Below are 23,617 nucleotides of genomic sequence, written 5' to 3'. Positions count from 1 at the left end.
AATGAGTTTCACTCAACATCTTGAGAGCTTGTTTTGAACATGGAGAGGAGGCGTTAATTGAGCCTAATCTTCAGAGTAAGCAGAAGCACAAGCATTTTTTATGTTATAGTGCACAAAACATTTTTGACTTAAGGGAAAAGTCCTCCTATAACAAATGTTAAGAGGTCGTGATCTTGAATAAACTCCTTGAAGACAAAGTTTTTCCAAGAAAGCTTATGAGGGAAAAAAGTGGAAATCTAATAATTTAGTAGCTAAAACTGCTAAGATTTTTGTATAAAGATGTGAAAAAAATCCACCATATTTTACCCAGTTAGGTAGATTTCTGATATGAAATAAATACATAAATTTAGACCTTCATTCCACCCTACTAATTTAATTGAGGAGGTACAAAGCAAAAATTGAATCTCAAATAGTTTATTGATCTTTGCAACAGAAATCTATGTAGATATAGAGTAGATAATTCTTGTACCCAGAAACATATCATGGGCCATTTGGTTAAAATTGTTTAGTGACATCCCTGGTTAGACTAGGTGATTAATTAATTATATTGATGAAGAAAATAAAGGAAATAAAGTAATGTGATGAGAATTTGGATTTTTCTAATCATGATCAGAGAAGGGGTAACTGGATTAGAGAAAAAAACTTTCGTTACATATGGGATATTTGATGCAATGCATTTAATAAAAGTTTACCTGTGAAATAAGCTGTGAGGAAAAATAATGTCAAATATTCAACTGAAAACTGTTTTCTCTTGTCAAAATGATCCCTTGATATTTTCAAAACAATAGTAAAATGTGTTATTCAAACAGTTTTCTATCAGTGCTGCTTTAGGGGACAAAGAGAAGGGCAGAATTCCCACTCAATGGTAAGTTACGATAGAGTCAAAGTAACAGCTGCAGGAAGATAACTGAGTTTTATATCTGAATGAGGAGTAAAATTTAAGCACTGTAGCACTGTAGTGCTGTAGTCCTATTGCTCATCAATTTGCTCAAGCAGGCACCAGTAACGTCTCCATTGTGAGACTAACACTGACAAGAAATTTAAGAATAAAATTAACAATAAGACATAAATTTTCTTAAAGAATTCAGAATTTTGATGTTTTTTGGGGGGCATTTTATAGAAGATATAATTTTTTGTTTGTATGTTAAAGTTGGGGCTCACATGCTAGATTACTATAGACTAAGTTAAAATATGAAATGAAATTCCCTTCAATGCATATGTAACATAGCAACAAAGGATTGCATATGTTTGGAACTGGGGTGGATTTTGCATGGTGGGCAGGATGGATAAGTAGAGGGAGAAAGTATTCCAAGTCATAAAATAATAGTGGTTTATGTGCAAAAAGCAGAAGAAAGAATAAAACACATTTTATATTCTGTTCCTCTCTAAAACATCTTAAAGTATCCTTGGCAAATTTTGTCAGAATATTTTTTCATAGAAATAATAATAATAGTGATTATTATTGTGATTATTATGCCTAAACAAAGAAAGTGCTTAGGTACTAACTTGAAGCAGGACTTGTAAAGGTCAAGTGAACTTAAGCAACTTTTGAAACTCTTTAAAAATACTTCAGAGGTTGAGGTATATGAAGAAAAGAGTTGCAAAAGAATATTTTTTCATTATTATTGTATTTATGTCTTTGCTCCACTATTATCAAATGTGGCCTGGACTTTTCAAAGGTAATTTAAATGAGTAATTCTTGATTATTACTGACAAAAAATAGATAAAAATCTAATAACTGGCATGGGAGAAAAGGGGAAATAATATATGGGAAATCATGCTGTTTGATTCAAAACATCAGAAGGACTGGTGTTTACACATTTGAAATGATATGACAGCTATACTTTGAACTGCAGTTATAAAATAAAATTAAAGTGCAACAAATGAATGGTACAAATTAAGAGGTGCATGTGCAGAACCAAAACATGATGTGATTTTCAGAAAACCAAGCACATTTTGTAACAGAATTTTTTCAATGTGCATGTATTTTTGCTATGGTTGTAGTGATAAATATGGATATAATTTTGAGTATTTAAATTTAAAATATGCTATACATCTCTAGAAGCTCTTTACCACATAAGACACTGAGATACAGAATTAAATTTATTTCTGAAATCTCACAAACATGCTCTTAATAGCATCCATCAATGAAATTTTTATGGACTGTAGGAGCACTCATGTTCTTAACTAAACGGAAACCACTGATTTTTGGTTATATCTCAGCCCCTCCTCCATGCTACCTTAGAACTTAGCCAGAAGAGATGTATTCTGTAAGTTCCATATTACTACTATTCCTTTATGAAAGTATGCTCCAAACCTCTTAACTACAGATGAAGACAAAAACAAGACATATTTCTCATTATGCAAGCAGACTTCACATATAAATTCTAAAGGAAAGCACAGAACAGCTGCATTCCACTTTTTTGGCATGAATAGGGCCTTTAATATCAATACTGAAATGGAAGTGATTAGTACTATTTACTGAATTTTAAAGCACCTTCGGATGTTCAGCCAGAGAGTTTATTTGATTGGCTGAACACACGGACACCTCATTTTGGGGAAAATTTGTTGGCACAGGCAAAGAAAGAGCTATCTGGCTGCTTCATAGACATTTTCAGAGAATTTGAACAGATAATTCTGCTTTTACAAATGATGGTTTATAAAGAATAGCATGATCTTTCTAACATTATATGATCTTACTTACCTAATTACACTCCTTACTGTTAAAATTGAGTACTGAAGAAGATCATTGAGCTTTTGCTTAGCTCATAAATGGGGACTTATGATCCTCTGATGTATCTAATGTGCAAATTTTTCATTAGATTGTGATGGGTTAGTAGTAGAATAAATACATGAATAGGTTATATTTCTATAATCTAGAAAATAAGAGTATAAAATTGAAACTAATTAAAATATTCTATTCATAACTGCATTCAGAAGAACAAATTTAACAAAAACATATACTGATTGTATATGCATACTGAAAAATATATAACAGCATTGAAAAATATTTTATAAAATGAAATAAACTCAAGATTTTTCTAGGTTGGTAGATAATGTCAATATAATGACAATTCTCTTTCAATTATTCTACAGCTTCAACACTATCAATATTAAAATGAGTACTGCATAATTTTTGCAGAAATGGACAAACTAAACCTAAAATTTAAATGGTACTATGAGAAGCCCAGAATTATCAAAACTGTTTTTTTTGTTTACTTTTGTTTTGTTTTGTGTTTTGTTTTGTAGGTGCTTACAATATACTTTTGACCCCACACTCAGGTATCACCCCTGGCAGGGATGGAGAGGAACATACACAGTGCTGAGCATTGAACTCCAGATAGTCACATGCAAGGCAAGGCAAGCACCCTATCTTCTCTGGTGGAAATACAAAATGCCACAGCCACTGCAGAAAACCATTGGGTAAATTTTTACCGAACTTACCATACAAAAGCAGTTTTGTTTCTTGATATTCAATCTATTGAATTGCAAACTTATCTGTGGACAAATACCTGTGCAGGCGAAATATTGGTAACTGTATTCATAATTCCTAGTAATACCAGGAATGTTTTGTTGACATTTATTGACATTGGGTCAACATATATGGAAAATAATATCATATGAGAACATGAAAAGTTTCATTACTCAAACTTAATTTTTGAACCTTATTTTTCCTTTCACTGTCTTTTTGCAATAACTAGATTTTACAGTTTCACATGAAATAGCAGTGGTAAGATGATTCCACCTTGCCTTGTTCTTGGTCAAAATAGGAAAATACTTATTATAAATGATGTTGCAATAGAGATTTTTATAGCTACTCCTTTTCAAGTAGAAGTTGCTTGGTTCTGGTTTATTAATTTTCTTTTTGTTTCAAACCATGAATGATACTGAATTTTGTCAGATGCTTTATTCTGTATCTTTAGATATGGTCATATGATTTTCCTTCTTCAGACTATTGATATAATGGATTTTGTCTTATTTTTAAATATTGAAGCAGTCGTGTACAATAGGAGAAAATCCCATTTGATTGTCTTGTATAATTATTTAATATTTTTTTTCAATTTTCAATATCTGTTGGACTTTTTTACAAAAGCTGTTCATGGAAGACATTGATGTATAACTTTCATCTAATGTAATGTTTACTAGGGTTATAGAGTTTTCATAGAATGAGTTAGTAATTTTCCTTCTGTATCTGTCTTAATGAAATACATTATAGAAAACTGGAATAATTTTTTTACTTAAGTAGTTGTTGATTTTTTGCACTGCTGAAAAAATAGTTATTAAAATATGTAATAGATATTTACCAATCCAAAGAATTTTCTATTTCTTCTTCGGCAAATTTTGATAGTTTTTTTTCCAAAGATACTGTGTATTTCATTGTTTTTTGATTTTGTTATTTTTGGAGGAGAGTTCAAAGATCAAACCTAGGATCCTATAAACACAAAGTGCACAAAACATCTACCACTGAACTACCTTTCCGCCTCCATTTCTTGGATTATTTTTTGACTTGTTTCAATTTTTATTGAGGCACTGTGATTTATTATATCAATAATCATGTTTTCAGCATACAGCATTCTAATACTACACACCGATTAACAAAATGTCAGCATCCCTCCAACACAATCTCAAGGACATCTTACTCTAATTTCTTGACCCCCCCTTCTGAGCAAACAGTTCTAAGACTGATTTTCAGGATTGGTACCATTGGCTGATTATCATTCTACAGTTTCTTTACTCTCTCCTCTCTTTGAGGGCACATAGGTTATTTTCAAATTTGGGCAATTGCAGATAGCACTGCAATGAATATAGGAGTGCCAGTGTCTTCTCAAATTAATGTTCTTGACTTTTAGGATAGATGCAAGAAGTGGATTGGTCATAATAATCTCCATTCTTAATTTTTCAAGAAACCTTTATACTATTTTCCATAGAAGGTGAACCAGACAACATTTCTACTAATAAGGGAAGATGATTACATCCCCAGAACTGGCTGTTTCTATTCTTTTTAATACGTTCCAGTCTCACTGTTGTGAGAGTACAAAAGTTTGTAAGTCTGTAACTGTACCTCACGGTGATTCACTCATAAAAAAATTTAAAAAATAAATAAATAAAAATAAATGAGTAAGTGAAAAAAGTCAGTCTTAAAAGAATACATACTTTAGGGCTGAAGCAATAGTACAGTGGGTAGAACATTTGCCTTGCACGTGGCCACATACCAGGGTTCAATCCCCAGCATCCCATAAGGTTCCTTGAGCCTGGCAGGAGTAATTACTGAGTGCAGAGCCAGGAATAACCCCTGAAACTGCTGGGAATGGCTCAAAAAACAAAAATTAAAAAAAAAACCAAAACCCATATTCTTTATGATTCAAGCCACATAATAAGTTTAGAATAGAAAAGCAAAAGTATGGATAATGTTTAGTGGTGTGCTGATATTAGGTAGTGTATAGCATAATTTTTATGGAACTAAAATTATTCTTTATGGTACTTAAGGGTTGAATACATGTCTTTATGCATTTTTCAAAATCCCAAGAATGTGCAACACAAAAAGAAAGTTCCAATGTAAGCTTTAGGAAAAAAATTGACATTTGCTCATCATGAGTTCCAAACGTTCTACACTGATGAATATATTAGTAAGGGGGGACAAGGTAGTAACAGGAGAAGTTACTACAGAAGCTTGTAGTAAATCTCTATGCTTCCTACTCAATTTTTCTATAAGCTCAAAATATTCATACTAAAGTGCATTTAATAAATAAAACTTAAAGGGATGATGTACATTGTGAAAGTTTAAAAACTAATAATATATTTTATAACTATAATTATATAGGAAGAATATCTAAGAATTGCTTATTTATGATAAGTGTGAGGTATTTACATAAAATAGAATACAGTGAGAGCAGGCATTACTAGCAGCTTGTTACTTAGAATCTTAAATGACTACTAGTGGTCACTCAGCATTAAGCCCAGTTTGGGGGGCCAAACCCTGAGCATCATTAGTTTTGGCCTAACCTCCCCCCCACCATAAGATTTTTGGGAGTTAGGGAAATAACTCAGAATTTAAGGGCGCAAGGTCACATGCTTGTGCGCTTAAGGATCTGAGTTCAAACCCTGGAATAACACTAATGCCAATCCCACTAGCAGTAGTCCAGTAGACACCTTATCAGCACTGCTGGGGATTGCCTTGGTGGCATTTAGCAATATATGACCTAGGTCTACCATCAAACCTTCTCACTCAGTTGTCCTAGTATCCCTGGACAAAGCCCCCGTGCCAGCTGAGCATGCGCACGTGCACGCGCGTGTGCGCACACACACACACACACACACACATACAGAGAGAGAGAGAGAGAGAGAGAGAGAGAGAGAGAGAGTGGTATTGCTGGGTCAAATGGGAGCTCAATTTCTAATTTCTTGAGAAGCATCCGTACTGTTTTCCAAAAGGTCTGAACCAGTTGGCATTTCCACCAGCAGTGAAGGAGAGTCCCTTTCTACCCACATTCATACCAACACCGGTTGCTTTTGCTCTTTCGGATAACAAATGGTACTGGCAAAACTGGACAGCTACATATAAAAAAATGGGCTTAGACCTCTACCTATCACCATGCACAAAAGCCAGATCAAACTGGATTAAAGACCTTAACATCAGACCGGAATCCATAAGGTACATTGAACACAAGGTCGGCAAAACCCTCTATGACATTGAAGCTAAAGGAATCTTCAAAGATGAAACACCACTGACCAACCAAGAGGAAACAGAGATAAACAGATGGGACTGTCTTAAACTAAGAAGCTTCTGCACCTCAAAAGATACAGTGACCAGAATACAAAGACAATCTACAGAATGGGAAAGGATATTTTCCCAATAGCCATCTGATAAGGGGTTGATATCAAGGATATACAAGGCACTGGTTGAACTCTACAAAAAGAAAACATCCAATCCCATCAGAAAATGGGACGATGAAATGAACAGAAACTTTCTCAAAGAGGAGATCCAAGTGGCCAAAAGGCACATGAAAAAAATGCTCTTCATCACTAATCATCGGGGAGATGCAGATCAAAACAACAATGAGAGATCACCTCACACCACAGAGACTGGCCCTTATCCAAAAGAAAATGGCCTGTTTAATGCAGAGCTGTTAGCATACTTATAGAAAGAACATCTCAAGAGGTCAGAGGTATAGGACTGCAAATCTGTGTGATTTACTGAGGTAAAATATTCAAGCAGGGGCAATTCTCTGGGGGATATAAACTCAAGGAGATGCTCGTCCCCCAGATATATCTATATTGCTTTTCTCTTTCCTTCTAGTCATATATATCAAACAATTAAGTGAAACAATTTGTGAAACAATTAATTCTACCTCTTACAATTACTTGGAACTGTGCACCAGGCTCTTTTCACTTGGGGTTTCCCAGAGCAGGGTGGGTGAGAACCCTCCTAGCCCCAAGGGACCCAGCCCTGGCAGCAGACCTCCACTACCCATCCACGGCCACACTCCAGGCCACTTTCCAGACCTCGTGGCCACTTTCCGCGTGACACATTATAAGACAATTCCTACCCATTTTCTATAATTACCACATCATATTTGATGGAGTTCAGACAGTAGGCAACAAATCATATACAGTAATATTTCTCTCAGAGAGCCCGGTAAGCTACCAAGACTCCACCCACACAGGCAGAGTCTGGCAAGCTACCCGTGGCATATTCGATACGCCAAAGACAATATTGATAGGTCTCATTCCCCTGACCCTGAAAAAGCCTTCAATCATTGGGAAGGATGAGTAAGGAGAGGCTGCTAAAGTCTCAGGTGCTCGCTCAAGTAAATAGACAAACAACCAGATGACAGTGACAGTGACCAATACTTGCAGTTGTTTGGATAAACACAGTAAGAGATAAAGACCCCAAAACGTAGTTCTCTGGGCTCTGAGTCTCTCATTGAGAGACATACTGTTACTGTTTTTGGCATATCCAATATGCACGGTAGCTTGCCAGGCTCTGCCGTGTGGGCTCCTTACTCTCAGTAGCTTACCGGGTTTTCCGAGAGGGGCGGAAGAATCGAACATGGGTTGGCTGCGTGAAAGGTGAAAGCCCAACCGCTGTGCTATCGCTCCAGCCTGAGTAATTCACTACAAATACAAAATCCAGAATTACCAGAAAGTTTTGGCTTATAAGTATCCAAGATTTACTTGGGAACTGTGACAATGAGGTGTAAAACACAAAGGAAAGGTTAGGGATGCTCACAAGAGCACTGTGAGCTTCGCTGGGAAGAGGAAAAAAGGCAATTCACTGATGAAGCCTAAAACACTTAGGTTAATACCCAACAGTGAGGTACAATAATTGTGTACATCAAAAACATAAACATCAACCCTACTGTAACCATGTATCCTAAACTATAAGAAAAGGTTAATTATATAGAAACACATATGGGCAAATGACATATATGCCTGTTTATTAATCTATTTTAAGTTAGTTTCAATTATTTTATTATGAGTTTCTTAAAACCACTTTTATTTATAATATATTAATAGCATCAACTTACTGAAAATTTATTTCTAATTATAATTAATAATATGAAAAGTTGGTAGAATCAATTTACCCAAGTAGTTAACTAAAATAAATATCTTTTCCTAAACCTACTGGAACGATATCTGAAACATTTTTCTTCAAATTCAAAAAAGGATCTGAAAAGTGTTCATGAAAAAGATCAAATCTCCTGAGCTAAATTTCCCTTGAAATTAGATTCTTTTAGAATGCTATTCAATTCACTGAATCCCCACTATGTTCACAGATGAGTAATACCAATCATTTTCAAAAGAAAAACCTTACCTTTTAAAATAAAAGACTAAATCTACATTTTACTTCCAAACAGAACAAATTTCTAAGAAATTGTGTTGCATCTTTGTTTATAATAAACTTGTAGTTTTTTTAAATTAAAATCCTTTAACTTTTAAACAATTATCACCTGTGAAAATAGATGGGACTGTATTAGAAATGGTAAATTAGCCAAAAGAAAATGGGAGAATTTAATGTGACTGTATTAGAAGTGTTTGTTTAAAAAAAAAGAAAATGGGAGAATTTAATTATATAATTGTATCTGCTTATCTCTATAACTATACTATTTACAGGTAGACACAACTATAAATTATAAATTTAATATAATTTATGAATATTGAATTATTAATCAAAATAAAAATCGCAAATACAGGACACAAACTAATTTGAAGGGTTGTGACAATATATAACTGTACCTACACATATATATCAACATTTATGTAGCTTAGTTAAGCCAAAAAGTTGATTTTGATTGTGGATAATATCTTTTTTTTTTTTTTTTTTTTGCTTTTTGGGTCACACCTGGCAATGCACAGGGGTTACTCCTGGCTCTGCACTCAGGAATTACCCCTGGCCGTGCTCAGGGGTCCATATGGGATGTTGGGATTAGAACCCGGGTCGGCCGCGTGCAAGGCAAACGCCCTACCCGCTGTGCTATCTCTCCAGCCCCTAATATCATTATTTTAACCTGTGTATTTCAAGTCATAAGAAGAATTAGCACTGAAAAATTTGATAAAATATCGAGTGTAGAAATTACATTTTTATTGCAGAATCCATTACCTGTCAACTTGAACATTATCTCTAGATGTGCTGATAACAGAAAATATTTAGAATTGTATATTATGATACTTCACAAACAGGTTTAATAGTCAAAATATTTATAGTTGTACATCAAAACAAATCTTACTTTTGGATATTAAAGCAAATTGTGCTTTTGGTTGTATTAAAATAAATAAGACAAAAATTACATAAAATTTGTCCATTAAGGATCTTTTCAATAAGAATGCAGCATCAAGGAAGAAAAGTCTTGTGTTTTTTTCACTTGTTTGTAGTGTTAGGGGTTGGACACAGCTTTTCTATGTGCAAGGCAATGATTCTATCACTGAGTCACATTCCTGGCACAGATGGAAATTCCTATAGTTGAAGAGTCATTCAAATAAATCTTTCTCCATCTCTAAAGTCACTGAAATTCCAGAAAAATACACGTGATGCCTAGTTGATTCCAATCTAAAACCAGTCTCTTCTTATTTTCTGTTTTATTTTGTCCAAAGCTATTATACAAATCATAGCTTTTTTAAAAAGTGCACAATCTTCTCATGTTCTCATTCTTCCTTTAATTAATGCATGAAGAGACTTTCCAAACCAAAAAAATTAGCCTTAATTTTCTTGGGGGGAAAATACTCTCATTTGACATTTTCCATTAAAATAAATATATATTAAACTCCTCTGATTGCTTTTCTGATAACCCTCTTTATTCTTGGAAATGGCAGTTTCCTTCTGGATCATATTTTTATCTCACTATAAATTTGGATATACCACCATTTTGCTAGACCTCTTGAAAGTTGTAGCAGATACTCAGTACCTTTAGTGTTTTAGCCCCCACATACTGATGGGGAATGGTAAGAAAGGTTACCAACCAAATGGCATCACCCCCCACCCTCAGGTCCCCCATAAAAGTGAATCTATAACCTAAACTGGGCAATATGGGTACCCCATACCCCTGTGGTAAGTGATGGTTTGGGAATAACAGGTGAATCCAGCAAGACCAATATGATCCTATATGAGAATTCTACAGACACTGAAGTTAGTTTAAATTGTAATGTGTATAGTATAAAGTACCTCTGACCCCAAATCTACATTTATCTTTATCTTATACTTCCTAATAATCTTAAACTATAAAAATATCAATTTCTGATTTGAAGACTATAAAATATTTTTCTTCTCAAATCCTATTAAAAGGATTTATAACTACTGATATTTAACTTTTTTGATTATAGGTTGGGCTGGAGCAATAGCACAGCGGTAGGTCATTTGCCTTTCACTCGGCTGACCCGAGTTTGATTCCTCCTCCCCTCTCGGAGAGCCCGGCAAGCTACCGAGAGTATGGAGCCTTCGCGGCAGAGCCTGGCAAGCTACCCGTGCGTATTGGATATGCCAGAAACAGTAACAATAAGTCTCTCAATGAGAGATGTTACTGGTGCCCGCTCGAACAAATTGATGAGCAATGGATGACAGTGACAGTGACAGTGGTTATTGGTTAATGGCAAATTTATTATTGGAACTAAAAAAGCTATACAGATGTTAAAAAAACAAAATCATGAAATTCGCTTATACATGGATGGAAATGGATGGAGAGTATCATGCTGAGTGAAATAAGTCAGAAGGAAAAGCACAGACATAGAATAACGGCACTAATTTGTGGGATATTTAAAAAAAAAAGAAAAAGAAACAAGACATAATAAGAAACTAACACTCAAGAACAGTAGAAACAAGGGTCAGGATGAATGGTCCATGTTTGGAAGCCTGCCTCAAGGGCTGGTGGAGAGGGTGGTTGGGACAGAGAAGGGACAATTATAACAATAATGGTTGTGTTTGCAGATGTGTTCAGAAATGCACAAACGACCATACATGATGGCCTCTCACTCACAGAGGCAGGCTGTGATTGGGAGGCCATCAGGTGGGGTGTGGCAGAAGGGATATGGTGGATATTGGTAGTGAAAATGTACACTGGTGGAGGGATAGGTGTGGGAACATTGTACGGCTGAAAATCATAAAAGCTTTGTAACTGTATCTCACAGTGACACAGTGATTCAATTGAAAAGTAAATTTAAAAAATTTTAAAAGGAAATTGTATTACTCAGAATATAGTGATGGATAATGGTGTCATCACCAAACATACTGATTTTAATATTACTTTCTGTTAGAAATTCTGTAAATTATATAAACTATGAAAGACTTCTGCCCTTATTCTATAGCAATATATGCAGAGTGAAATCACTGCCACATACCTTAATGTAGAGATAGAATTATTGAAACTATTTGCATAGAACTAATAGTTTCAGGTGAGAAGCCAAGGATTAATTGGGCATAAAAAGAACAGACTTTAGAAGTTACAAAGGAAAAATGTGGTTGGGAAGTGAGCAATACCTTAAATACTACTATCAGAGAGATTTCTAAACCTTGTCATATGATATGAATAATTTATAGTTTCTCTGAACATATACAGAAATAAATTGCTAATGAAATTAGTTTTCTCTATTTAAAAGAGGTTAGGTATTCTTAAATAAATGTTTAGGATAGTGTTATTATGTGTGCAAATGTTAAATGTTAATATTTCTCATGGTAAATTAGCAAGCTATAATAATCTCTCATAATTTAAAATAATAATTTTCTTAGTGTGTGAATTAGGAAACTATTTATTAATCTTATATTAAATCTGCATATTTGAACCAACAATAACAGTTAAGTCAATGAAGTAACTTAACTAACTTAACTATGAACTTAACGTTCACTGACTTAAAGAAGGCCTTCGATTCTGTTGAGACTGAGGCAGTCATTGAAGCCCTGGCAAAACAGGGATTTCAAACTCAGTATATCAAAATCCTCCGAGAGCTATATTGTGGATTCACCACCAGGATGTCACCATTCTACAAGGAAGTGATCATTAATGTAAAGAGAGGGGTGAGGCAGGGTGATACCATTTCACCGAAACTCTTCAGTGCCACCCTCGAGAACATCATGTGACGGCTGGAATGGGAAGGAATGGGAGTGAAGATAGACAGTTGGCAATTACACCACCTCCGCTTTGCTGATGACATCGTTCTCATAACACCAAACATTAACCAAGTGGCACAAATGCTGGGCGACTTCTACCACGAGTGTGGAAAGGTCGGATTGCAGCTGAATCTCAACAAGACGATGTTCATGAGAAACGAACTAGTCCCTGAAGCTCCATTTGCTCTCAATGGAATGAACATCTCCGAATGCAGCAGCTATGTGTACTTGGGTCGAAGAATCAACATGAGGAACGACTTGGTGCCAGAACTGCGCAGGAGGAAGAGAGCAGCGTGGAATGCCTTCAAGAGCGTCGCAGAGGTGGTTAAGAGAACGAAGAACCTCCGACTCTGGGCACATCTTTTCGATTCCACCGTTCTTCCTGCACTAACATATGCCTCAGAGACCTGGGTCCTATGCAAACAGGATGAGAATGCTATTAGGGTATCCCAAAGAGGAATCGAAAGAGCTATGATGGGAATATCATGTCTCACTCAAGTGAGAGAAGGAATCCGAGTTCTGACCTCTGTTGACGGTCAAAAATCAGGGATACTGTCTTGTTTGCCAAGGCATCAAAAATCAGATGGGCCGGTCATGTATGTAATGTGATTCAGAGATGACCTCTGGACTAGAGCTGTTACCGACTGGATTGCACGGGACGTCAGAAGACAGCGTGGCTGCCCACCAGCTAGATGGTCAGATTTCTTCGTCAAATCCCTGAATAATGATTTGAGGCTCTTTCTGTTCCTGGAGTGAGCAGATATTATTGGGCTGCACTAGCACGCAACAGGGACAAATGGAGACGTTACTGGCACCCGCCCGAGCAAATCGAAGATAAACAGGACTACAAGTGATATAAGTGATAACAGTTATTTCAAACAAAAACCATATATTCTATCCAAGTGAGAAATAACTGTAAAAAATCTATGATTATGCCTCCAAAAGCAATTTTATGAGCACTTTTTTTGAGCCTGCTACAATATTTAGTCTCCTTTGACATCCATCTGATTGATATTAGTATTTTTTATTCATTTTCATTTCTTAGTATACGTTTTGAGATTTATGAGCCAACCCCTCTTTTTTTCAGGACTTTCTCATAGCTCTGTGCTGAGGTTCTATGACTCCTGGTGGGGCTTAGGAGTCAAATGGGGTGCTGGGGACCAAACCCAGGTTAACTACCTAATGTACTAGATCTTTGACCTATAGACCTTTAGATTATACATAATTTTTCTCTAATGGTGCATTAAAATTTTTTTAAATTACATTTAAAAATGTATTAAAAATTTTATTCAATCAGGATGCTTATGGAATGGACTAATTTCGGTATTAGTGGATAAAGAATAGCTACAATATTTTATATGTTTTTTGAAAATGGGTAATTTCACTATGTATGCTACAAATCCGATGAAAAACTCAATGAAAGAAAATGTGAAATCTTAATTTCACGGTAGTTAAGATAATATGATTACAAATGTATAATGCTTTTAGAAAGCATCTTTCCTAATGTATTACCTTCAAAAATCATTTATTCTTTGTATAGGGGCACTTTAGTAACTGTTTAAGGCCCAGAAGAAGGCTAATGAGATAAATTTTACATTATGATGAGTAACTGTATTATATCATAAAAAAGATATTTGAGTATTCATAAATTAAATATTTGAAAAATTTATTCCCCTTAAAATTAAGAAACAGTCAAGGATACTCATGTTAATCACTTCTACTCAACATAGTATGGAAATTCAAACCAGAGCAACATTTTTCACTTTTAACCTATTATTGCTCTAGCTTCATTGAAAGTAGTTTTTTTTAAGTTCCATGCAATTTTATTCTTATTTTTAATATAAATGTTATTTTACAAAACTTAATTTTAATTTACTAAAATTTACTAAAACTGGATTGGAGACATAGTAAGGCAGGAAACTTGCTTGTCTTGCATGCAACAGACCTGGATTTGATCTCCAGCACCTCATATTATCCCCTTCCCTAACCCTGCTAAGAGTGATCCCCGAATGAAGAGCTAGGAGTAAGCTCTGAGCAACACAGGTATGTGGTTTAAAAGCAAATAAATAAAGAAAATTAAAAGTTAACTATAATGCTAATGAAAATATAAGTCAAATTTAACAGGCATTGTAGATGTAAAAGAAGCAACACTTGCTTTATCAAATGTAAGCGCAAAGAAATGAGAAGATTGACAAAACTAGAAAAGATTCTGCTTCCTGTCAGTTATTTGGTGAGCCAGTATAGCAGAAAATAAATGGTATGCAGGGATAGATGAAGCGGAAGAAATGAGGAAGACAAATGACATTCTGAGAAAAAAAATCCATGAAAATATGTCCAACTAAATGTCTACAATTTAAGTTAATAAATACTATAATCTTTGAGAGATAATTCATGAAATTACTAAAAAATAATTTGTACACATGTTTCTTAACAGTACCATGTTAATATGCAATTGTTTAAGAAATTACTAGACTGCTGGCTAATTCTTTCTCTCACATGTATCCATTAATAAATAGAAGGAGCTTCAGAATGATTGCTTTGCTGAGTGGGTCTTTAAGGATGTATTTAATGTCAAAGGAGGTCATAAGGGTGGGGCCATAATCCAATAATTTTTATGTCTTTGTAGGAAAAGGCACTAGAGTTCTCTCACTCTTAGTGCATGTTTAGAGAAATATTATGTGGACACACACACACACAATGATGATCACCTGTATTTCAGAAAGAGAAATCTCACCAGAAATCAAGGCTGATGCCCTTTACTTTGATATTTTTGCTTCCATGACTATAGGAAAATACATTTATGAGGGCTGAAACTATGGTGGATGATGCACCTGCCTTGCAAATAGCCAACCTGGGTTCAACCTGTGTCCAGTACCACATATGGTTCCCTAAGCACCACCAGGAGTGATTCCTAAGCATAGAACCAGGAGTAACCTCTGATAATATAGTGGTGTGACCCAAACAAAAAAAGGAAAAAAAAGAAAGAAAGGAAGAAGGGAAGAAAGGAAGAAAAAGGAAGAAGGAAAGAAAGATAGAAAGAAAGAAAGAAAGAAAGAAAGAAAGAAAGAAAGAAAGAAAGAAAGAAAGAAAGAAAGAAAGAAAGAAAGAAAGAAAGAAAGAAAGAAAGAAAGAAAGAAAGAAAGAAGGAAAGAGGAAAGGAAGGAAGGAAGGAAGGAAGGAAGGAAGGAAGGAAGGAAGGAAGGAAGGAAGGAAGGAAGGAAGGAAGGAAGGAAGGAAGGAAGGAAGGAAGAAAGAAACAGAGAAAGAAAAAGAGAGACAAAAGAGAGAAAGAAAGAGATAAAGAGAGAAAGGGGCTGAAAGGATGAAGGAAGGAAGGAAGGAAGGAAGGAAGGAAGGAAGGAAGGAAGGAAGGAAGGAAGGAAGGAAGGAAGGAAGGAAGGAAAAGAAATTTATATTATTTAAGACCCTGTGGCATCTTATTGATGCTGCCAAAGCTGACTAAATATGCTAGGAATTATAATTATAATTATATTTATTTATATATGTATAATTATATATAAATAAATATATGTGTATAATCCCTGTGTCTATTATCCCAGGTAATATTGAATATTTTTACAATAAGTAGCCATACCTGTTCCTTTATTTCTCAGAACCAGAAATTGAGATAAAATGTCTAAGAGTTCTGTTCTGGCTTAGTAAAACATTAAGTAGAGTAGAACATAAACTGAGTAGAACATAAAAATTAAGTGTTGTAGAATGCTAGCTACGATAGAAGTGAGAGAGAGAGATAACTGTTGCATAAGACAGAAAGCAGTGGAGTAGGGATTCTAATCCAGGTCATGTGAGTCCATTCTATACCAGTGATACTTCCTTAATTTCACTGGATAAGTGAAAGTGCCAGAGAAGAATTGAAAATTATTGACATTTAATAATCCCTGAAGTTAAATTTATGCTAGTGCAAATAAAAATCTACTCATGTTTAGATATTTAAATCCATGAAGAAATAATAAGCACAGAAATAAAGCTAGGTTATACATAATTTTTAGCAGTACAAAAATGAGAAAACTCAGATTCAACTGGAAACAGAGTGGCAAAGAAAGATGGCCAATAAGAACTAATTAAATGATACAATGCCTATGAACAGAAACATGGGATGCATTCAATTAATTATTGGTAAACAGCAGAATGGGATCTATGCACTAAAGAAAACAAGAGAATGTGGATACAATTAAGGAAGAAGTTAGCATGAGTGAAAAGAACATTTCTAAACAGGTGAAAATACCTTTTTATTTCTTCCCCTACCAATAGAATTGGGAAAAAAAACATACAAGTATGTGTTGGTACATTTTTGTTCTGGGGTTTAGAAAGCTTTATATGACTTTATACCTATATTTCTGCTACTAAAAGATACATTAAGGAAGAAGCAGATGATGTTGGATGAAGCTCTGCCCTTGATTACATGGAAGACCTTTATTAACAGCTTTGGCTTTATGACACCAGATGGGGAGAATGGAACAGTACTCCACTATTTATGAAGATATCGTGTTTCTTTGACTGCTCTTTATTATACTACAAGTACAGTAGTTTTCACTTCCCCAAACTGGGAATGGTTCCAGAGGAATGCATCTGGATAGCATTTTCCCAATACCCTCCCCAGAAAAGAATTAGTCAGCAAGGACCCTATTCATAAAAACAAATTCCATCCATTTCTACTTGAATGTCACGTTTTTATGTGGAAAAGTATGAAACGAGGTCCTTTTTCCACATAAAGAATGCTTTTCTGTGATTAATGGCCCTCCCTGCCCGCAATATGTAAGTAGACACCTCCTGATTATATACCTGAGGGAACTCGAAGACTACAGGCATGATGAGATAGGGTTGAAGTGATGTTTCTGGACTAAATAGTACCCTTTCTGAAAATAGCATAAGTAGAAGTTACTGCTTTCAAGAAAAGTGCATATTTTTTAAAGCATAGGAGAAACATAACAGAATTTTACACATACAAATATTTTCTAAAAAAACCTTATACTTCTATTCTGGAATAAAGTGAAGGTTTTAAGAAATCTGTTTTTTGGCAATTGGCAGCAACCAAATTCCACGCTCTCAATCGAGTGTTTTACTTCACAAAATGTTAATTCTCAGAAGTGAGGGTCTAATAGAGTAATATAGTTTTAATCAGCCCATAAGGTTGATAAATTGGGTTGATTGGAATCACATCATTAGACAGTGAATTTTGGCAGATTTTAATAGGCACTGAGGGTTCCTGGGATTTATAGCCTAGCTAGTTTATTATTTTCTTTTGGTTGAATGATCATTTTAATGTCCTGTGACATATAGTATACCTTGCCCACTGTGGAATTTATTCAATGACAAAAGATTTTAACATAGTGTAAGTCTAGATCATTACATTTCAACTAAGGAGCAGCATAGAACTAATGTTATGCTTTGCTTCAGATACTTCAGGGAGACTGGGTCTTGTGTTGGAGTAATTTAATGCAGTTCTCAACTGTTGATCTACATCATCCCTGCAGTAAAGGAGGCTCATGGTAAAATGGATATATCTGACCAAAAGGACTGAAGCATCTTTAGTGAAACTGGAATTGAAAAAAATATTTTAACAGGAAAGAAATTCATGTCGTAGTTATACTCAACTTATTGTAGATACATAGGTAAATCTCGCCCCCCTGACCCCTTTTGGGGAGTTTGGAGGCTCATACATATACAGCTGTGCTCAGGGCTTCCTCCTGGCTCTGTGTTCATGGATCACTCCTGAGGGGCTCAGGGAGACTATATGTGGTGAAAGGATGAAATTGAAGTCATCAGGTTATATGCAAGGCAAGTACCTAAATCCCATACAATCTCTGGTCCAATAATCTTTGATAGTTTTATATGCTATAGTAGGCACACACAAATACATAGCACAGGAAAGTTAGACAGTTAGACCTTACATCTTAAGTCACCCAATTATGATGTACTTTATGCAATTACTATACACACGTTTAGTCTGGGAAAGTTGTTTGTCAGAGTCAATATCTTCCTTCCCTTTGTGATGTGTGATTTAGTTGTATTCTGAATCCAGAAAGGCAAGAAGCATAGTCCCTTTTGAAAAATGAGTCAGAACTTCAAGGTAAATATTTTTTGTAACTTTTTAAATTATAAAATTTAGATATTTTCAGTGAACTTCTCAAATAAAAATGTATAGGATATTTAAAGGAAATGAAAAGCACATTTGCTCTCTGATAATTCATCTGCTAATATTTCTGTAACAGAAACAGCACAAGTGGAAATCATTTCCAGTATTCCATAAAACCCACAAGAAATCCATAAGGAATATCAATGAGAAAAATACTAAGCAAAAATATGTCACCTTTTATTTGTCAGACACCTTAATGATTACTTTGTCTATATAAATTTATTCATATTCTTAAAAATTAAACAAGGAAAACTTGACCTTTTCCCTTTTTTGAGATAAAGATATCAAGGTTTAAAAAAAGTTAAGTAACCATAAGATCACAATTTGAAAGTCTAACATCCAGAACTTAGTTTAAGGTATGTCTACACCAAGGTGATGAAAAATATTTTATCTTAAGAGCAACTGCGTCACCAGAATGCTTCATATGTCTTAACAATATAAATGTTAGCAATTTCCTAATACTTAGCTGGCAGGGGAGACACCAAGATCATGAAGGTGATTTTCTTAGGGGTAGGCTTACCCATTGCTTATTCATAAGCACATCCACTTTGGATTTGTTTACTCCTATGATTTTCCCAAATGTGGGAAACTCGACTGAATAATTTGTGGTAATGGAGTGACTGCGTTCATGCTGTGCCTTATTTTTTTTAAGTAAACATATATGTTTATCTATATATGCATACACACATGTTTAGATGACTTTTGGTCATCTAAAGTTTAATTTGGTAGTGCAACTAATCAGTATGTCATATAAGTAGTTCCATTTAAACCTCAAAAGAAAGTTCAGAAGCAGATAAGGCGGGGGGGGGGGCACTGAAGCGATAGTAGAGCAGGTAGCAGCTCTGCCTGACACATGACAGGGTGCGATCTTCGGCATCTGATAATGGTCCTCTCAGCACTACCAGGGGTGATTCTTAAGCGCAGAGCCAGGAGTAACCCCTGAGGACAGTTCTGTGGGTGAGCAACCCCACCTCCCCAATAAAAGGAAAGAGAAACAGACTTGTCTCAAAACAGTCTTTGATTGCCTCAAGCACAGTATGTCTCTTTTAATTCAATTAAAATACTCCAGTTTTTTTTAAAAACACCACATAAAACTTTTAAGTGTAAAACACTGTACCCTTATTTATTATTCCAGAAACATCCTTTAAATAACTTGTTTTTTCAATATTATCTTCTCTCCTGTTTTTCCCAGATGACAGACCGTTCAAGGGATAATAAAATGGGCATTCTTTGATTTTAAAAATGGCCCAAAAGCTGCAGGAAAAATGCTCAAATTCTCTAAAGCCGAAAAATCTAATGAGCACACCTTCTTCTGCAAGACTGGCCAGTAAGGAGTGTGATGTTTTCGTGATTACTGCAAAACTGAGGGCCTTTGCATAAAGTAATATTGTTTAAATATCTAACAAAATACAATAAAATACGCACAAAAAAATCCAACATTCTGTCAATCTCCATTAAACAAGGCAACTAGAATTTTTATTTCAAAATGTCTTGTGAGGATGGCTCATTGGCTACATAACTACAAATGCACATATCTGAAATTCAAATGTCCGATTTCAAATAACCAGTCATAGGCCAAAAATGTTGGCAAGATCACTCACAGATGTTTCACAGAAATGGGGAGAAGAGGTCAACGTTCTGTAAATACATGTAGTTGCCCGATGCTTCTCTGGTCAATTTCCTCCTCAGCAGAATACATTTAGTGTAATAAATGTTTCATCCGGGAAGCTTTCCAGATTCATCATTAAAATAAAAAAGTAAGCAGAGTTGTTCTTAGTATATCTTTTTTCCATCACAGTATCAGTCACATCTCAGAAGTACGCTGAAATGTGTTGGTGAACACAAAAGGGTCAGAAGAGATATGAGAATGTAAAAGACATAAGAGAGGAATATGAGTTTTTCTGGTGAAATAAATTTAAGCTTTTGGATTTCTTGTTATCTGTTAGATGATAGCACAATATATTAAAAATAGAATTTTATTTTGCAATGCCTTTTTGCTTTGACCTTGGTCAAAATGATGTCATTTTTCTAAATTTTTGTGCTATTTGTGGACTATTCTGCTTTGGATTGCAAGTTATTCTACCATGTATTATCCAATTTTAGTTACTACAAAATAATTAAAGCCAGGGACTAAGTTTTATATTCCGTGGATTCTTTGTTGTTTTAATTGACTTGAGTTGTCATAGAAAATGCCATAGACAAGCAGCTTAAACAGATTTATTTTCTTAAACGCTGTCAAGCAGAAAAGACCGGGGTTCAAGCAAGTGAGTGTTTGCTGGTCATACTGTTTCAGGCTTTTTCATGGCCACCATCTTGTTAAACACTCACAAGATCTTTTTGTCCATGTGTGACAAGAGCCACCCAATGTTTCTTCTTGGAGGCATTAATCCTATTATTATCATATATAAAGTTGGTTATCTATTAGTAGCTTCATTTCCGAATACCAAAACATTAGGATTTAGAGTCTCGACACAAGATTTGGAAAGTAACATATTCAGTGTCTAGAACTCATTTTACTTAGCACATTGCCTTGAACAATGAAAAACAGGAACATTTCATTGACTTTAAGGTATCTTGGTGGTTATTATTTAAACTTAGCAAGGAGGAAAACGCTTAATAGAGATCATTCCTGGTTTGCACTAAGTATCTGCAAAAAACTCAATTTGACAGATGGGTTGAGCATTGAACTCTCATGCCTACATAACCAAAGCAATATGCCTGGAGTGTTCCCCAGCCCTGACGGAGCCTTCTCCCTTCTGCTTCCCCACCAAAAGAAGCTTCCCGACACTTACCAAAAGAACCAATTATAGCAACCAAAAAGTGTAGAAAACTTTAATTGTTCTCCAAACTATGTTAACCAGTGCTTTTAAAAAATAAGATGCAATCATTTTATAAAATATAAGATAAACTTCTGGACATAGAGAAAAAAAGAAAAAAAAACTTTTATTTTTATCTAAAAAATAGGCAAGTAAATTGCTCTTTTATGTGAAATATGTGAAAGTGAATCCTAGCGTGTATCTTTAAGAACACTTTGTGTTCTTGCACTTTATATAGCTCTCATTTATCTAGCAAAAATGAAATAGAGTGGCTGGAGCAATACCAGCACAGCTGGTAGGATATTTGCCTTACACGCGGCCAACCCAAGTTCAATTCCCAGCATCCCATATGGTCCCCCAAGCACCACCAGGGGTAATTCCTGAGTGCAGAGGCAGGAGTAATCCCTGTGCATCGCCGGGTGTGACCCCCCAAAAAATGAAATAGAATATTTTATTTTATAGACAAATAACTGTAAAGAATCCCAGATTTATTCAGCAAAATAAAATCATTCATTTTAAGGAAGGTTAGGAGAGCAAAATCAAGTTGATCACCAATACAGTAAAATCTAATCTAATGTTGTTGATAGATTGGGAAAAACTGACATAATGATGAGAGCTCGCCCTCAGCACTGTTGTGTCGGCTGAAATTTTTTCGTCTCACCAATATCCTAAGAAAACTATGTGAAGCAAAACCATAATATTAGAGAAGCTGCACAAGTTCTCAGCTCTTGATGCAGGAAATTGGCCACTGCCTCTGCCTTTCCAAGATCAGCAAATAAAACCATAACAATGTCACAGATGTCATTGCCCACACTTCTGTGAAGATGATGGTAAGAAAAAGACATGGGACAACCATGGCCACCCCTCTCAGCTCTCAACCCTCTCCCACCTGGAGAAAGCAGAATGACTCAGAGCACATTTGCAACTTCTGCCGAAGAGCATTTTGTTGGCAGGACCAAAACTGTCAACAACCCAGCCTGCAGGGCGTTTGAAAGCTCTTCCAGATCCTGCAATGGAAGGGAAATCCCAGAAGGGAATAAAATGACTGCTGAGTGGCAACCCGTAATTTCCAGCTCAGAGAAAAAATGCAAATAATGCTAAAATCAGGGAAAAAAAAACAAGAAGCACAAGAAAATGGCAGAGTTGGCACTTTTCTCTGGTATTACCTTTGTTGACATTCTAAGAAATTATTTTATAAGAGTATTTATGTAAGAGAGTATCACATATCAGTATACATAATAATGTGATGACATGATAATAGAAACAAATTAAATATTTAGGGTAAATATAATAAACACATATATACATGTATACAATTGGATGAAAATTTTCCTCAAACTATAAATGTTTCAAAATTAGTTTTAAATATAAATTTATACTAATAAATATGACTTTCACTTATTGTACATTTTGATATTAGCATATAAAAGTAATCCATTCTGGGACATTTAAAACTTTGCATATACAATATGGGATCAGCGATTGTTATTTCAGTGATATTTTAGTGATGAGAGCCTTGATTCAACATCTTAAAGAATTTTAATAAAATTAATAATTACTTGGAAGCCTCTTAAAGTTCTAAAATATATAATGAAAAGAGAAAGGAAGATACATATCACTGGGGAATTACTATTTCTGTCATAGCATATTTTGCCATAATAAGTAGAAAATACAGCAATTAAATAAATACATTCTTTAGTTAATGAGTACTGCTAGCTGATGTATGTCTATAGTACATTTCAGAATGGGTATAAAAACAAATATTAAAAGTGTGCAGTCTGCAAAGGTGTGCTGCAGAGTTCAATAAAAGAACAGATGTTTCTGGCGTGTAATATGTTATTTTCTAGAATCTGTGCCAATGGTATATTGCAAAAAGTAACTACTTTTAGTCACTAAAGAGGTCCTTAGAAGATGGTCTGAATACTAACATTTTTATTAATTATGCAATATTTAAAGAAGAAATGCATACAAATATAGCCACTGGCAGAAAAAGTTTTGACAAAAAAATTAAGAGTGTTTAGACATTTCTATAAAAACATAAAGAGGCAT

General features: G+C 34.9%; 1 protein-coding gene and 1 pseudogene across 1 annotated transcript in view; both read left to right on the top strand.

The window, feature by feature from the left end:
- Positions 1–23,617, top strand: part of LOC129401686 (10 kDa heat shock protein, mitochondrial-like) — a 176,379-nt gene that overhangs the window by 144,094 nt on the left and 8,668 nt on the right. The window lies entirely within an intron of this gene.
- LOC129402641 (U1 spliceosomal RNA) lies at positions 19,211–19,393 on the top strand (annotated as a pseudogene).

Source organism: Sorex araneus, chromosome 2 (genome assembly GCF_027595985.1).
Source record: "Sorex araneus isolate mSorAra2 chromosome 2, mSorAra2.pri, whole genome shotgun sequence".
Taxonomy (NCBI): domain Eukaryota; kingdom Metazoa; phylum Chordata; class Mammalia; order Eulipotyphla; family Soricidae; genus Sorex; species Sorex araneus.
This window is presented reverse-complemented; position numbering and strand designations above follow the sequence as displayed.